General features: G+C 38.1%; 1 pseudogene; it reads right to left on the minus strand.

Moving 5' to 3' along the window:
* Window positions 1-11,818: 11,818 nt before the first annotated feature.
* On the minus strand, window positions 11,819-18,634 carry LOC115692925 (uncharacterized; annotated as a pseudogene).
* Window positions 18,635-18,785: the final 151 nt, after the last annotated feature.

Raw genomic sequence — 18,785 nt, forward strand, 5'->3', positions numbered from 1 at the left:
AACCGAGGTCGTGGAGCAACTGGTACGCATTTTTAAAGGAACAACCGTCCGAAGGCAAGATCATGGCATGTACATAGCTTTCGGAGGTAAAGGAACATAGCTACAACTGCAAGAGAAATGCTAAGAGATGGTTATGGCACAACCGCTATAAATACCATTGCTCACATACCGAAGAGCCTCCCGCACAAATCAAACAAATTTGCTATCTTTCAATTATCTTTATTTTCCCGCACTTTACTTTTATATTTCAGACTCATGTTATCGATTAAATTCTAGCGTATTTCTTAGCTGTAGTTTCCAGATTTGCGTTATCGATTAAATTCCAGCGTGTATCTTTATCATGGGTATCGCATTGTCGATCAAATTCCAATGTAACATTTTTTCGTTCTCAAACTTTATCGTCGATTAACTTCCGACATAATTTGATTATGTTCGGTTTGTTGAGAAAACCTCTTAATAGATTTTAAAGTTGACAAAACTATCCATATGTGTCTTGTAATCCTGAAAAAAACTTTTAAGTATTTTGATTTCAGGAAGTTATTCTTGGAAAAGAAGGTATGGCAATCTTATTCAAGTTCAGATTTATGGAAATTACTTTAAGCTAAAAGGTCCGGACTTTATTCAGCAAAAGATGTTTAGACTTTACACTGAAAATGAAGGGTTCATAGTTTAAAGAACAATCCATCCTGACATGAATTCTAAATACATGACTAGACAATATAAATCCAGATTTTGGCTGAAATTCAGAAAGTACTTAACGGCTAGTAATCTGAATTGGATTTCACATATAGAAAGATATGATTGACTCAATCTAGAAAGTTATTTTGCAAATGCAAAATATCGTAAATTGATTGGCAATAAATATCGAGGCAAGTTTCATATTAAATTGAGAAGTTCTACTATTATGGAAACTAAAACTTTGGTTGTATGGGCAACCAGATTCAGCGGGATTCAGATTTTGTCACTCAATGGCTATTCAATCCTTTTAATATAAATCTATCAATGATGAAGATTGAAAGATGATCCTCTAAAAACTGTCCAATGGATAAACGGAGACCAAGTGCCGAGCAGTAGAAGCAAGAGACGAAATCCATAATCTAAAATTCCAAGGTCTGAGTATACTCCAATCTTTGCTACTTATCTATCATGAGCTAAAACTTGTGATCCTTGAGAGAAGTACCGTAAGAGTGATTAAGCGAGATTGTGTGACCTATTATTCATTGAATGCTATCACTCACATCTATAATCTCTTCATTGATCATATAGTAGAATCCAACCAGTAAGCTGTCAGCGTGGGAGAGTGGACATATGCTTAATCTAAGCCGAACCACTATATGTCTTGTGTTCAGATTTTCTTATTCCGTAAAGCTCCTTTCATTTATTACATTACACAATTGCTATAAAAAACTGTTTTAAATCTAAACGTTATTCAAACTTTATTCTTGATCCTTTACTTCCGCTTTAAATTTACCAAGAGTTATTTAAAATCACCTATTCACCCCCTATAGGTGATCATTGCTAGCCACCTCACGGTTCTGTTGTAAAGTTTGAAATTTCCAGGCCTTGTTGTCGATTAAATTTTGGCACGATTTGTGTTTCTACAGTTCTATCTAAAGTGAAGTTATTGATCTCTTTATTTACCTGTGATATTTCCTATTTGGAATCGACATAGAACCTGTCTCCTTTAGTAAAAAATCGAAAGATAACTTTTGGTGAAAGATATTTCGTCCCAGAAGAAATTTCGATGAAACACATCCCAAGATATTTCAATTATTGCAACAGTATATATATTATATACATACATTCATTCATGAGGTCAACTAATAGACTGGGGTCACTAAGCACTAGTCAACCTTGCCTACTCGGAAAAATTGTCCAAAAAATTTTAAAGCTATTTTATGAGAATCAATTCAGTCATAAATTTTTTTAATTTAACCAATTTAATCCTAAACATTTTAACGATTTTCTAATGTAGTCTATCTAACCAATTTAGGCCTGAAATTTCTAACATGACGGTCCAGTCGGCACTAATCATCCATGTTGATTACCGTCCTACATGGCATAATCAACATGAACGATTTTTGCTTTTTTTTTTCAATAATTTCTGAATTTTTTTCTTTTCTTCCTTTTCTTTTCTTTCTTTTTTTTAACTTTTTTTTCCTTAATCTATTGTTCATCTCCAGTTGTTGGCCACAAGCAAGGGTCGCCCACGCTGGCCATCCTTCACCCAAATCTGGTGAGGGCTACCCTTGCCACCCTTGTCCAGATTTGGGTGAGCGCGACTCTCGCTAACTCGCCTGTTGTCGCTGAGGCTTGGCAGTTGCAATCATTTTTTTTTATGCAGTATAAATTGATAATACACAACATATATATTGAGGGACATTTGAGGAAATTTTCTCAAAATTTTATTATTTTCTTAGTGCAACACGAATGTATGGTGAAGCAGAATCGTTAGAGGAAAATTATCAAGCAAACCATAACTCCTTAAATCTAAATGTTTCGGGGAAAACTTAACAAAAGTAGAGAAAATTACTTTTCGACAAATAGTTACCTTTTTAATTTCACAAAGATCTTCTTGACAAACTATTTGTCGCTGGAATAAGATCAACGAACTCTAAAAAAAAAGAAAAAGAAAAACCATACTACAAAATAAAAAGGATAATGCTAGGCAAGAATTGAAATTTATTAACAATATTACTATGTTATGTCATATCACAAGTAATGAGTGGGCATTTACACTAGTAGAACATCTTTGATATTTAAGTTGAATATTACATATCGCATAAAATATCAAATTTGTAAACTATTCTTAGTATACGAAACATTATTACTTAAAAGAAATGAATGTGCAACTTTCTCTGGGCCAATTATTGAGTAACCAAAGAAATCGTGCACTTCTAATAAAGCGATCCGTCTTGCATTGCATATGATCAATACTTTGAAAGTTGAATTTTTCTAAGTTGGATCTTGTTAGCAAGTGCCCTAAGGACACATCACTTAAAACTTCTAAAAATTTGTAAAAACACATATCAACAAATTTTAAACACTAAAAATGAATATATCTCAAAAAATGACGCGCTTCAAATGAAAAATGTTCATATTTCCAAAGCACAATTAAGAACCCTTAACAAATGTCTCATGTTTACCCAGTGTTTTCAAGACAATATTAATACGAATTTTCTTTTAAGCATATGTGCTTTGGCATTAATTTTCTTTTTCTTATTCATTAGTTAATGAAGATGTTAATGGGGTTTAACTTTAATGACAGGTTCATCTAACTACAGCTGGAGTGGATTTGTCATTTTGTTGCAGCCAGAGCAGCGTACGAGGCAAGTCAACTTGGACCACTTTTGTAGTGAATGAGATGGAATGGTCAGAACCTGTCGACTCCGAAACACAGACAAAAGCTCTTTCCTATGAATGTTCAATGCACTAAATGCAACTTGAGCATAGACGTGAAAAATTGACCCAAATCGATTGATGAGATGAAGTTTCCTTAGTTATTTTGATGTGATTTATTTATTTATTTATTTCAAATATCGGTTTAAAATTGGGAGAAATTTGGAATAATAGTAATTCCATGCAATATCGAATGAGTCTTTTATCCACCCTTGAGCGTTTAATTAAGGATTTTTATTTGGTAGATGATCTTTTATGGGGATGCTAGCTATAACATGGGCTTGCATAAGATGAACTGCTATGTATTGCATGAATATGCGATATGATTCATGAGGACAATCATCCAAAAACTTAACATTGAATTTACAATCATGAGAAATGGATTAAATTTTCTCTTCTTTTTTTCGCTCGATTAAATTTTATGTGCTCACTACCTTGGATTATCAAAGAATATTACCAATATCTAGAGGTGTGATGCATTGAACATGCGTAACATGGCTAACGTACATTTGCCGTTTTATTTTCCATTTTCCCGCTCTTCCTCCGCGAACCATTGCTATTGTATTATTCACACTTTGTCCTTTTGAATGGTAAACTGAAGATGCTTAAATTCTTTAGAGGATCTCTATTAGTTTTACAGTCTTTACAAAATTTTTTCATTGTTTTCATTAGCTCGTTTAAAATATTTTTAATCACTCGATCGTTTAAACTTTAAAAAAAATGAAAGGTCCATGATTTTTCATGATATATCAAAATTGGAGGTCTAACATATAGATCTCTTGATCATTTTTATTTGCTTCATTAATTATAATACAACCACTGGGATTTGCCCTAGTGGCCACCCTTCCTACTTGGGAAGAGGGAGGTGGGGAGTTCGATTCCCCACCTTTTTGGGGGGTTAGGGGTGGGGACAATTAGTTTCAGATGTGAGTTTCGACTCCCAGGCTCTGTAAGAGGCAGGACAAAAGTCTGAGAGTGAGTTGAGAATTAGAGTAGGACAGATAAAAAAAAAACTACAATACGATGGGCCATTAAACTTCAACACGAGACCATATTCTGTTTCCAACCTATATGCGAGAGAAGTGTTCGAGGATTCACATTATCTTTAATAATTCACATTTCCAAGCTAGCAACTACTATAAGTAAAACAACTTTTTTAAAAAAAAATAAAGGATAGATAACTTTAGTAGATAAAAGGGAAAATGATACAAATAGTCCCTAATTTGTAATGTGATTTCCAAACTTTTAATTTTTTCAATGTGGTCCTTAATAATGAACAACATATCATCCACTAGATTTTCTGAATCCTCTTTCAAAATTATAAATAATAATAATTATCAACTGAGAGAATGGTTTAGAAAAAGGGCATATGTCAAAGAAAAAAATGAATCCAAAACAATACCCCATAATTTAGTTTGACCTCCCCATTCAAGTTGTGATGATTCAACAAGAGGAATCACATCATTTGGACAAAAAAAACTGGGAAATATCCAATCGAAAAGGGCAAAAGAGCACAAAAGGACCTGCAAATTGGTACCTTTTTCCAAATTATCAAATGCCAAGTTGTGAGGAAATTAAAGTACTACTGACAATGTGGCTAATAAAAGAAACAATATCAACTACATCATTTTTCTATATTTCTCATTTGTCTCCCATGCACATCTAAATTTTCTCAAATTAACCCCTATGGGACCCTCAAGCCCCTCCCATGAATATACCCTAAAATCAATAATGATGTTCGGTGGTGATGGTGGTGTGCAGTCACATTCTTCAGATTCAGACAGAACAGCAACTGACACACCCCACAACAAGAGTGAGACAATCTTTTGCAGTTCAACTCCTCAGCTTTTCGACCAAAAAAAAATAAAAACTCCTCAACTTGCTCCGATTCTGCTACAAAGTGGCTGGTCTTCAAAAGAACAATAGCAACACAGAATAGCATGACATGAGATGGGCTTCATAATTAGCCAGGCCAAGATAAATTTTCTGGACCAATATGCTAAGATTTTTCCAATGTTTTGATCAGCTTAGGAAGTGAAATACAGTAGCCATTCTTGGTGGATTCACAAGTCTTATATGTGTACAATAAGATCATGCGATTACGCAATCAAAGTATTTGAAAGGAAGAGGCGAAATTAGGGTTTTGGGGTTTGTCAAAGATGGAGGGAGGGTCAAAGGAGCTGACATTGTAGGGGGGAAGAAAAGGGTCGCGAATTGAAGTTCATGCATTTGCAATTTCCTGGTACATCATAAAAAGAAAAATGCATTATGTGCATTGAATGATAAGGTATTGTCATGAAATGCAGATGCTCTTTCAAAGTTTTTAGAGAATTCAATTATGGGAAGTGTGCGTGAGACAACCTGCAACTTGACCTCACCACAGTCCAAGTTGAGGTCCTTTTCCTCTTTTGAGGATCAATCCCACCCCACTTGTGTCTTCTTTCCAGCAGAGAAAGGTCAGGTTTCTGACCACGTCCGTTGGACGGTGTTTCCTGTGAAATTTAAAAGTTTCCAGAAACACCGTCCAACGATCGGACTGCTTATGTGGTGTAAAATTCTGTGGTTCATTGTAAACCATTCTAAAAGTTAAGTGTTCTCACAAAAATCTCATAAATTACGTTTAGTAGTTAGGATAAAAGTTAGGATATTATCATATCCTCTATTTGGTTAAGTCGGATATAAGGGAATATAGCCTAGATAAATTTATCTCATGGGGACGTAGTAGTTTAGTCATTACTGGCTGTTCTACATGACATACCTCCACGTGAGCAATTTCCAGTGAAAATTAGCCAAAAGGATTATATTGAAATTTTGCTTAAGGCTTAGGATTAAATTGGCAAAATTAAAAAATTTATAACTAAATTAGCATCTATACAATAAGTTTATAACTAATTGGGTGGTTCCCCACATTTGCCTCTCCTATTACATATTTCCACACTTTAACCTTAGACGAAAGTCCTATCTACGCATGGGGGGAGTGCGTAAAATATTTTAAAATTATATCACGCTTACATCTAATGGTTTTTAGAAAGGCTAGCAATGGTGCCACAACAATTTACACAAGATCTATTGCCAGCGTGAAATACTTTTTACACAAATAGTCATGAAATGGAAACTCATATATTTACAATACGAATTCATCTATTAAAATTAGAAACAGTGTATATGTCAGCGCCTAAATTTTTCTTGTGTAATGACTTTTTTTACACCATCGGTATACCCAATAAAAGTCCATAACAATTTGCTCTTACTCTTAATTTCGAAATCCTTTTTTCCGCAATTGAGGTCGAGTCAAGTGTTTAATGATAGAACAATAATTTGCTAAATTAAAGCTTGTAAACGCAGTAATTGATCGATCAACACTACTTGCAGAACAATTTTTTTCTACTATTAACACAAAATTATATAGCCCTTAATAAAAAAAAATTTACCAACTTGAGGTGTGTGTTTATTGTCTCGTGGCTCCCTCGGAATGTCTGGGCACTTGCAACGCCTGGTCCAAAAGCATGCGATCGGTCATCACTCTCGATCAAGTGGTTAATTTCTTCCAATCTCCATCACCAAAAAGTATTTGTACCTTTTTCTTTTTCAATTTTCTAATTGCCAAGGCACTCATTTTATGACCCACTTGGATATTTATCAATGAATAATAGCATAAATAGACCCTAAACTTTGATTTAATGCCGTCTCTGAACTTTTAATTTTTTTCAATATGATCCCTAAATTATTCGTAAATGTCAATGTAGTCCTAAGTTCAGGGATCACAACGAACATTGGACCAAAATTCAGGGATCATATTGAACAAATTAAAAGTTCGGGAATGATATTACACATTGGATCAAAGTTCGAAGATAATTTATGTGATTTTCCTATTATCAAAATTCATTTCATCAGCATCATGACGATCCCCTTGGCACCTCAAATCCTGGGTACATTCAGTTCCCTCTAATTCTGAGACAACAAAGCAAATGCTGTCAACTTATTACAAAAGTAAAACCAATTCACTCCACTTTATCCATAGAACACGCAAATCTAGACGTTTTACAGCCTCGACATGCCAACAATATGGCAAAGATATAGGACCATGTAGGTTGTAAATTCACACACACCCATATATATATATATATATATATATATGTATGTATGTATGTATGTATGTATGTATATTGTGGGTTTTTGCCCACTGATATGAAAAGATGCTACAGCTAAACCATAGTCAAGTTGTTGGACTATTGAAGATCATAACAATTTATACTAGTCTCAAAACGGTGGACCGATTGATCTAATTTCTATGAACAGCATCAAACTTTGTTCGATTAGATTTAAAGTTCTAATAGAGTGTTTACGAGTTCTGAAATCAAAGTAATCTTGCCCCGCATTTAAAGCACATAGCTCATCAATCTCTAAGTTCTGTGTTATACATTCACCATACTAAGTAGAAGGAATAGTATAAGTTAGCCCATCGTCTGCATGTAATCTTTGGCAAGAGGTTGTTACCCGAGTGGTATTTTCTTTGAACTGAGGAGATCAAGGAATTGAATAGCTGATTTCAAGAATTCTTTAGGAGCTACTAGGTCATTGTTATAAGTGTCGAAATCTTTGTTATTTCGGATTCAATGTTCATTAGGTATAACTATGGTTGTGTTTGACTGTGCCATGAAGTGTTATGATTTGCATTTGTGATGATACATGTTTTAAAATTACTAGTTCTTGCAGCTCCGAGAAGTTGTCCAATATTTTCTAGAAACTCTATCATCCTTTTTTCAAAAGCTGTAATTGTTGCTAGAAAGTTATGACTAACAAGCTCTTAGTCTGCATTGTGGAGTGTCTTCACTGTGAGTGATTGTTCAACTAGTGAATGTGACTTTTGATCGGAGAAGAGTTACGAGATCCGTATTATCAATCCGGAAAACTCCTTCAGAGTTCTATATGACGCCCTCAGGGGACCTTTTGAGGTCATTTTCGGCGTTAAAATCAATCGATTTCATGTTCCTTCAGGACTATCTTCTATTCTTGGGCTATTTTAGACAAATTGTTTTGGCTCATTTTCTGTTTATTCAATTAATTTCGAACTTTAATTTCTGTTTGATCACGAGACTGTCGATGAAAGGAAGCAATCCATGCATGCATCCGCTTTGTATATTAGATCGATCTGTCATTAGGCAACTAACCCCAAAAAGACATACCAACTTGGGATTATTTATATAGACCAAAGTCATCATAGTCTAGATGGACATGGACACGTTAATCAGAAGCTTGTGGGCTCTAAAAATGCATAAATTAATGACTAATCCACGACTCATCATCATCATTTCTTCCTCCTCGAAGTCCACTGAAAAAATGTTCTGAAATTTCCACATTAGCTTTTTGCCCTGTTGACAACATGCATCCACACGGTTCAATGCATAATCCTCGATTGAGAGTCACCAACGAACCAGATCCAATTTAAAAAGGGTGCGAATGATTTGTCACCATCTCCATCTTTTTGAAGAAAATGATAAATATGTTGGGGCAAAATTGGTACACGACAGTTTCAGCCCACCATAAAAAAAATTACATAAAAATAAATAATGGGGATGGTGGATTAGTCAAATGGGTTTGTTAAAACGTGGTACTTTTACGAAATCCAGGTTCAATGTTGTCCCCTTTTTTTCTTTTTAAACTTTAAGTATGTGGATGACCCTTTATTAATTCAAGTTTGGACAATTAGATAACATACACGTTTCGATTCCTTGAATCTAGGGTTTGGCCTGCATAAACAAATGCAGCTTGCCCATGATCTTTTGGACATTTATCTACCAAGTTGAAAGCATTCCTCTTTTCATTCCCGTGGAATATTCATTGCATCGACATTTGTTTATTTTTTATGTATTGCGTTGTGTTCATGTTCGAGATAGGAACGAATGATGGTGTGAGTTGGTGGGTTAACACTAGGACTTCTCTTTCGGAGGGCTTGCCGCCTAGTTCGATTATAGACGGTCGAATAACAACTCAACCATAACCCATTTTCATATAGAAATTGATATTAAATCCAAAGATATTTTAGTGATTAAGACAGCATGAATATACATTATGTATACGTATATATGCTCCTAAGGTCAATCATTATCGATGCATTTGAACGAATAAAACTTTTATACCGACAAGAAGAAGGCTAGATAAGATTGAGTTTTTCGAGTCACATACACTGCATATATATGTAAACTACCTCGTACTTGTGAGATCAAATTAAGTAAATAAACAGGCTTACGAGATCTGAAAAAAACTGAAAAAAAAAAAAATCTCGTGAGATTGACACTGTATATTGAGCCGCGGTCAAGTCACACACGAACCACCCGGCATTTGAGCTTTTCCGCCACAAGGTGGTTCGCTTGAGGACACACAGGAAGGTGGTCATGGTTTTCTAAATCGAGAATCGGAGGCGCGTTTGCCAGGGAACATTAATTAACCTACCTAGATAACATTTACTTTTTACTTTTCTCATAATCTGCATCTTAAAAATCACATACTTTTGAATTTTTTTATAAAGAAAAAAAACTTGAAACCAATAAAACTTTCATAACGGTCAAATGGTAACACATAGATTCACTCACGAGTTTATTCATAATTTTCTGAAATTTAAATAATATTTCTAAGTATTGGGACAAATGTATGGTGTTCCAAATCTACCCCACTTGTTGAGGTAAAGGATCAGCCCATTTTCTGAGAGGATGTACTTCCTTTATGTATTAGGATTTCTAAATTGGGTTACAATTGCTGGTTATAATGTGGTGGAATTCCCCCCTTTTCTCATGAACTGAACTCAATGCCCAAAACTAAAAGCAAGAAGAGTAAAATGAGATGTCCATGAGCAATGATCGCACAATCAGATGTGGCGCATAGGGCCCAGAACGGCCCACTGTTACGATGGCACAGCCCGTTCTATCGGCTATTCTACAACTCAGAACGTGCGATTGATTTTCATAAACGGGGAATATAGAATAAAATGTGCGTAAAATTGGCCAATTCCCACATCTGACACAAATGGTTTCATTTGTTTAACAGAAAACATTTTCCGACATTTGGATCATTTAAGAAAATGAATCAACAGAAAAGATTTTCCTAGTCAACAGAAAACCTACACTTAAATTCAGGAAAATAATTTATTCTTTAAAGAATCAAAAATCATTTTTAAAAATATAACTAGATATTAGCTTTTGGACTAGAAACTCTGTGTTTGGATATGGGAACCCCAATACTCGTTCTTGGGCCCTTGGTAGCGGGGATGCGTCTAGAGGTTGAGGCCGGGTCTACTGAGGTCCACTGAAGGCAAGCCCAGATCCATCAAGGCAAGGCCCATGATCCAAGCACTCAGGCCCTAGTCCATTGAGGCTGGGCCTAGGACTCCCATGCCCGTGTTTGTGACCCCAAGGCTCCAACCTGGGTCCATCTAAGCCGAGCTTGTGTACATTAATGTCGGGCTAAGACCCCCATGCCTTCAACTCAGGTCCCCGACGTCGGCTCCTTGGTCCATCAAAGCTCGGCTCGAGACACTTGTAGCTAGGTTTGGGTTCTCAAAGCCTGTGTTCGGGTCCCCGACGCTTGGGCTCGGGTCCATTGTGGCTGAGCCTGGCTTCCCAAAGCCCACTCTTGATTTCGTCGAGGTTGGGCCCGGGACCCTAGTGCCTATGCCTAGGAACCAAGCGCCCTAGCCTAGGTCCATCATGGTTGGGCCCAGATACATCAAGGCTGGGCCCAGGACCCTCGTGCCCCTACCCAAATCCCCACCGCCTGCTCCTAGGTCCATCGAAGTTGGGCTTGAGACCTCGACACCTGGACCCGAGTCCATCGAGGTCGAGCCCAAGACATCGGCGCCCGTGCCTGGTTCCTAGCACTTGGGCTCGATATTTCGACGCACATACTCGGATCCCCAACCCTTGAGCCTTGGACCATCAATGACAGGCTCGGATCCATCGAAGTTGGGCTTGGGTCCATCAAGGTCGGGCCTAGGACCCTAGTGCCCGTGCCCGGATCCTTAGCACTAGCATCGAGGTCCCAACCCCGCCTCGATGGACCTGTGTCCCGGGTGCTGGGGACCTGATTCCTGGCGTCGAGGTTCGAGGCTTGGCCTCGATGGACTCGAGCGTAGGCACTGGGGACTCGGGCTGAGCCTCTATGGAGCCGAGTTCGGTGCCCATGCTTGTGCCCGGGAGTCAGGGATCTAGGCCTAGACCTCGATATCCGAGCCCGATTCCCCAACTGCCCATGCGCAAGTCACTAACACCCAAATAGTTTATGTGCATATAGAAAAGTCTAAATCGGATCTTTCTTACCAAACGACGGAAAATAATTTCCACTACATTTTCATATTTCAGCAAAATACAGAAAAATATTGTCATTTTCCTGAAAAATGATTCTTAGAATTTTTTTTTCAGAAATGTTACACTTTCTATGAAACAAACGGGCCATTGAAGATCAATGGTAATCCATTTTCACATAAAAATTGACATTAAATCCAAAGATATTTTAGCTAGTGAGACATCATAAATATATATTATATATACGTACATACGCTCTTATGGTCACTGAACTCATCCTCAGATCCTTAGCGATATCTGTCGGGTCTGTCCGAAAATCATCCGCAAACAAAGTGAGCACTAAGACAAGACGCAGCTGATTTGAAGATGGATTTTCTCAGACGGCAGCCATTTAGATTCGGTGTTGGAGAACATGGTTGAGAATTTCTGACGCAATATGGTTGGGGTCTTGCGGTTCTTTCAGAGGACACACCATCGGCAGAATGCTGATCTTTAAACTTAATTAGGTGGGTTGATATACGAGAATATGCAACCAAGCGTTTCCTTCTCCATCTCATCCTGTAGGTGTCGTGAAACATTCAAAAGCTATAGTTATGCAGTTTCAAGAGGAAAGAAACTTGAAAGAGACGAAAAAAAGTCTGAGAATCAAGAGTGTTTGTTCCATCAACAAAATGAGGATTAGAGTCAACTGCCGCTCAGAGTTGCTTACATAATTATGCAATTTCAAGATGTTTAGTCTTCTTCAAACAAGTGTCGCGACCTACCCTGGCAGTGCACCACCTAGGGATTCGGTTAATGGATTATTAAGTCTAGACTTAACTCAGGTTCCCCCAAGCCCTTAGGTTCAAATTATTTAACATGCAAAATCTTTTCATTTTGAAGTCGCCACTAATCAATTTTTTTTGTGGGTCGATTAGAAATCCAAGTAAAGTATCGGGAGTTATACTTTACTCCTATGAACAAGAGATTATGAATTCGGGGACTTGATTACGCTAAGTTATTCTAACGTCATTTCTGTACCTTTCTCTTTTATTTAAAAAAAACGTTTTCAGACGACTTGGATTGAATTTAAACCTATTCACTAACATACGATGTAATCATGTGGGTACGCAAGCATTAATGAAACGCCCAATAAAGCAAAGCAATAAATAAATTGCAAGATAGGGACTTACCTTGAAACAACAAAAGCATATGCATTGTTAGCTAGAAAATCACATCTTCAACCTATATATGATTTCTAATTAACATGCAATTTCACTTAAATCTTTTTTTTAGGGATTTTTCTTATTTAATGAGAACTAACCTACATGCAATGCATGTAATGCAATTACTCTAATGCGATGACGTACAAAATCGATTCTGACATGACACGCAGCAATTAAATGATCTAACATGCAATTTCTAATGACGGGTAAAATTGATATGCAACTATTTTAGCATGACATACAATTTCATGAGTCTAACATACGTTCACTAAATGACATGCAAGCAATGACACAGCAAGTTATTAATGATGTGGTAAGATGGCAATGCGACATAGCATACATGACACGTAGTAATGATGTGGCAATGATGATGCAAGCACGGTGCAATTAATCTATATGACATGCACATGATACTTTTTTTTTGTATTTTTTTCATTGAAATTGGAAATTATAAAATGATGAAAATTTATTAACTAGTGCAAGATATTATCCTATTCATTTTAGGAATTAAATTAGGCCAAATCCTAATTTAAATCAGAATGTTATCCTAACTAGATAAACTCTATCCTAGCATGCAATCTATCTAGAGAGGAAAGATTCTAACCTATATTCTAATATATTTTGAAAGATTATCTAAAATCTATTTCAACATGCAATGTTACCAATTAAAATTTACCTTGATCCTATCTAATCTTTTTGGGATTTTTTTTAAACAGAGAATCAAATCAAATGAAATCAAAACAAAGCTCAAACCAAAATAAAAAATAGCATCCAATCACCCAAGATATCATCCATATCCATTTAAATTTGGAAAATAAATTGACAAATCATATCTTGAGCATGAGGATCGGATTGGCCAATTTTCCGTGCAGTCGCGAATCATATCTCGGGCATGAGATCAGATTGACGACCAATTTTCTGTGCAATCGCGAGTCGTATCTCGGGTAGGAGAACGGATTGATGATTTTCCACGCGATCGTGAATCGTATTTCGGGCATGAAATCAAATTGGCAATCATATGCACGTTGTGAAATTAAGAAAATATCCCAATTAACAAATTTCAAAAAGATTTTTGGATATGATAATATCAACACAGCATCTAATTGAGATCACAATAAACTCAAATTAGGAACCTTAATATATCAAAATTGAATCGGATAACATATTACCTAATTTGAAATATTGCACGGATGACGTTTCCGAATTTGAACAACGGATGGTTCGACTGGACGCGGTGCTTCACGATGATTGGCGCTGCTCGTAGTGACTCACGGCCGAAGGTGGTGCTTCTCGATGAGCTCAGCCAAGGAGGGACCGATGGTGGTTTCTTGGTTCGACAACACCTAGGGAAACTTGCAAAATTAAGCTCAAATTTGGCCATATGAATAAGTTGCAGTGAACTCGTTGATCTTCCTATTGGTGGACCGAAGATGTGCGGATGCTTGCTGGTAGACGTCACGCTACAGGGCTCCTGGCTGTTCGGATTTACGGCGGTGTTTGGACGGCCTGCGGTAGTACTTACGATCGAGGATAGTCGCGGTGGTTCACCAGTTGTATAGATCGTAGAGGCGGCGGTCGACGAGGGAGGGGTCTCTCGAGCTCCAGGAAACCTGCTAAAAAAATTGGGAAAGTAATCGTCGAGAAGGCTCGTAACGCCGGGAACCTCTTGTAGCTGCTCACGGGTAGTTGCGACCGGAGGCTGCTGAACGTTATGGATTACGAGCACGTGTTGGGCAATAGCGATGGACAGCAATCACTTCGGACAACTCGCTGGATCTGCTGGTATGGGAGTCCGGAATGCCACCAGATCAACTTGAATTCATTAATTGCCGGATGTCTCGCTCAAGATGCTAGATGGCTCACCCTTACTGCAAAACCTTGACCGGAAGACCACGTAGATCTGCTGGTACAATTATTAAACACCTGGACTCCTTGATGATTGCTGTGGGAGTGGTAGCTTTGTCTTCTTCCTCCAGTCGTGAGTGCAAGCGTTGGAGATCTGCAGGTGGGCGCACTCGCCCTTGTGTGTGCTGCTCTCTTTTCTCTCTAATGGTGGCCGATGTTCTCTGTATTGTGGCCGTGCATTCAATGTGTGGCCTCTTTCTTCTGTGTAAAACACCTCAATTTATGATCTCTGCACACCGACACTTCACTCATCCAGCGAGCATATATTTTCCTTCAATCAAATATTCTCATTGATATTAACCGACTCTTCCGTAGTCCACTTTCCTCAAGATCCACCACTTCTTTATATTTTTCCTTTTGTTTCTTTCGATGTTTCCTCTTTGTTGACCGAAGTATATACACCAATATGTACTCATGATCAAAATAATCTTCCCATCTCTCACACACGAGCCTGGTGATTGCAAGCTCTCATAGTTTTGGTAATGAAGTAGCTTAATTGATTTTTCTAAATTGAGCACTCCACGTGTATATTACATGTGTAATTTGGCCAAAATATACGAAGCGCGAGGCAATTTTCAGCCATGGGCTTGGTTCAATCGATTCAATTAAGCTCAGAACCATTCGCTCGAATTCATCCGCCACCGGTCCGATAAATATACAAATTATATAGGCTTAATTAACTATTAATGAAAATACTCAAAATATCTATATGCAATTTAATTATTATTTTTCCTAGGGGTTAGGATCGATCACTAATTTTTCTATGCAATATATACTTAAGTGGATCGCCAAAATTTAGGTGTCAACAACAAGCAAATGCTATTTAATCAGATATTGACCAAAGAAAACCAGTACAAACATTAAACAAAGAATTTGGCCACAGCAGTCTTAAAGTGAACATATAAAAGCTACAGCAGGCAGAAAATGCTTTATGAATTTGTTTGCTCGAGTCAATTAACAGATACTTCCTCCACTGCCCGCAGCTGTATTTTCCTATATTTGTTAACTCAGATTAATCCAGCAATGAATCACGATGAATTAGGTAGCTTCTAATCATAAAAGAAAAATAAATTGAAAGTTAACTTTGCTACCCCATTTACTCGGACTAAGTAGTAGGTATCCCTTTGTTGCAATTGCAACTGCCATTTTACTTTTTCCTTTTAATTATATTGTGCCTGACAAAATCAGTTGTGATGCATTAAGTAGCATGCACTGTCACACGGCAAATCAAAATGAAAAAATACGACTTATAGATGGCTGTGATAGAAGAAAAACCATTAGTTTTTTGAACGAGGAAAGCATCTGCATGATTTTGTCCTACAAACAAATGAAGCATTGTAATCTTCGCAGTTTGGTGGATAGCTAATATAATTATTTTCCACAAGAACCGATGGGAAATAATGTCAATTATACAAATACTTGTGAAAAAATGTAAAGGCAATCACCTGTGTCTCCCTCAGTTTATGGATCCTATTGCAAACAAACGTTGGGTAAGAACATCAGGTGATACTTTCTCTCCTGCTTCAAGAAGTTGCGGAATATCCCTAATGTAATCCCCTACGTAGAACTGATACCGACACGCGACACGACACGCGACACATCATTTACCAAAAATAGAGAATTTCGACACGTTGGGACATGTTATATATTAAATTATTATTTTTATGGTTATTTCAATCAAATTAATTTGATTCAAATTCACAAATAAATAAATAAATAATAATAAAAGAGCCTAGAATGAATTTACACTAAAAACATTAATCCACCATTTATTAATATCATTCATTGTTCTAATTTACAAATTCAACTACATTCCATTCCATTTCAATAATCATCCTCATCGTACTAAATAGACCGCGCATATCAAACTTGCAGGCCGTCTTAGAAATAACATAATTGGCAAGTAAGCATCGGGAAAGATAGATAATTATCCTTATTGCAAATAATGAGATGAAAGCGACAGAGAAGGGCAGAGAGGACGAGCCCCTTGCCCTAACCCCTATGCAAACGTACAAAAAAATACAACCCCTACAACTCAGAAAACATCATTCACGGAAACCCCCAAAAATCACATACCCAACCAAAGAAACAACACCAGAGTACTAAAAAGGGACGAGGGCGGGACGGTGCACGAGGGCTACGGCGCGGGCGGCGGGGGGATCGTGGAGGGGCCGCCGGCCCCTGGCGAAGCAATCTGGCTGTTGCCGGTGCTGTTCCACGTGCCTCGAAAACCCTAGAAAAATGTGCTCTCGGTACACGGAGCTGCGATGCGAGCTGAGCGAAGAGGGTGAAGATCGAGAGGGAAGAAAGGCGGTTCAAGATAGCTCGCGGCTATTGCCGAGAGTATGTGTGGCTGCGTCGGATGGCAAGGCTGTCGTAAGATGAGAAGAGGCGTGGAGTGAGGGACGGCCGGAGGAAGGGCTGAGAAGATGAGAAGAGGCGTGGAGTGAGGGAGGGCCGGAGGAAGGGCTGAGAAGACTAGGGTTTCTTTCTTCTTTCTCCCTTTTTTTATTTATAGATTTACATTTCGACCCCTAATTTTTTGAAAATTTATAAAATTGACCCATGCGTGTCGGAATCACGTGTCGGGATCCCGGACTCGCGTGTCAGCGACGTGTCAGTTGACCGCGTGTCAGATTTCCGACACTTGTTGACCGTGTGTCGGACACCGACACGTCGGCCTCTTGAATGTGTCCGTCCGTGCCACATAGGTAATCCCACTCTCCTTTGAAAATAATTTTCTCTATGGGATAGGAGAAAAGGCATCCTTTGGGGACGGTGGCAGACGAGTTGTAAGGGGATTGCGAGCAGTATGAGAGCCCGTACTTTCAAGAGCTTCCTTATTTGTGCAAGACGTGCCGATTAACTCCTACACAGATGCACACATGCCTAAGCATAAACCATTACTAACAAGCAATCCTTCAAGAATACCGACTGATAAATATGCATGTTCAGAGGAACAAATGAAAGCCCTTTATCTTTCACGAATAGAGCTTCCCAAGAACATCAGCATGAATCTTAATGTAAAGAAGCTCAACAAAATTATCTTCCACGAATCAATAGCACAACACATAACATGATCCAATGCCCAGGTTAACATGGATCATACCTGTGTTACTGACCGCTTAGTTCCAAAAAGTAAATTAGGTTCTCTAACTTTATCAGCCTTCTCGTTTGCTGAAAGCTCTCCCCTAACCAATTCAGAGTGCTCTTCGTCAGCGAAATCTGATCCCACTCTAGGTTCTAATCTGAATATCTGCAACAGTGCCACATAAAAATTCGAAGGACTCAAATCACAAAAGGCTATATTTAAAAGCAACATGTAGAGGAGTGATAGATGAGTATCTTTGAGTGCAAAGGGTTTTCTGTGACCATGTGTGCTGTTAAATCTCCAATTGACTCTACTTCCGACGTGCTTAGATGAAAGAATACATTAAACAGAGTTCCACATTGGTCTGTAACACAGCAAAGTCACTGCAAGGAAATATTTCCCTCATTTTCCAATGTTTAGCAACGTAAGGGCTTACCTCTGGCCCCACTTGCCAACGATATTGTCTGTTTTGGGCCGCAGCCTCACAATTTTGCCCAGAAAAGGCCTCATTGATAGTTAAGACTGGTACTACACCTTATATAGCATATTACTTCACCTTCCTCAAGCGATGTGAGATTCGATTCATTCTTGCTCCTTTCACCATCCTCGAGGTGAAACCGCACTCTCATCGCTCGCAGAACCGGGTCGTTACAAGCAATATAAGGAACAGATGCAAACTGAAGATGTACTCTTGATAAAATTGAAAACGACAGCCGACTGGCAACTGCCATCACCATCATTTAGCCACATCCGTTGTGCGTCAGACTGTTCATTCTTGTGATCATCTCTGGTTTGATTGATAGCTGACTCCGTGGCGCTCACACGCCACAAAACTGGTTGGCATTGTTTCTCCACTGCCACCATTCAGTCTACTCAGCTGAACCCTTG

The sequence above is a fragment of the Syzygium oleosum genome, unplaced genomic scaffold (genome assembly GCF_021117445.2).
Source record: "Syzygium oleosum isolate NSW1041296 unplaced genomic scaffold, Sole_v2.1 Sole_v2.41, whole genome shotgun sequence".
Taxonomy (NCBI): Eukaryota; Viridiplantae; Streptophyta; class Magnoliopsida; order Myrtales; family Myrtaceae; genus Syzygium; species Syzygium oleosum.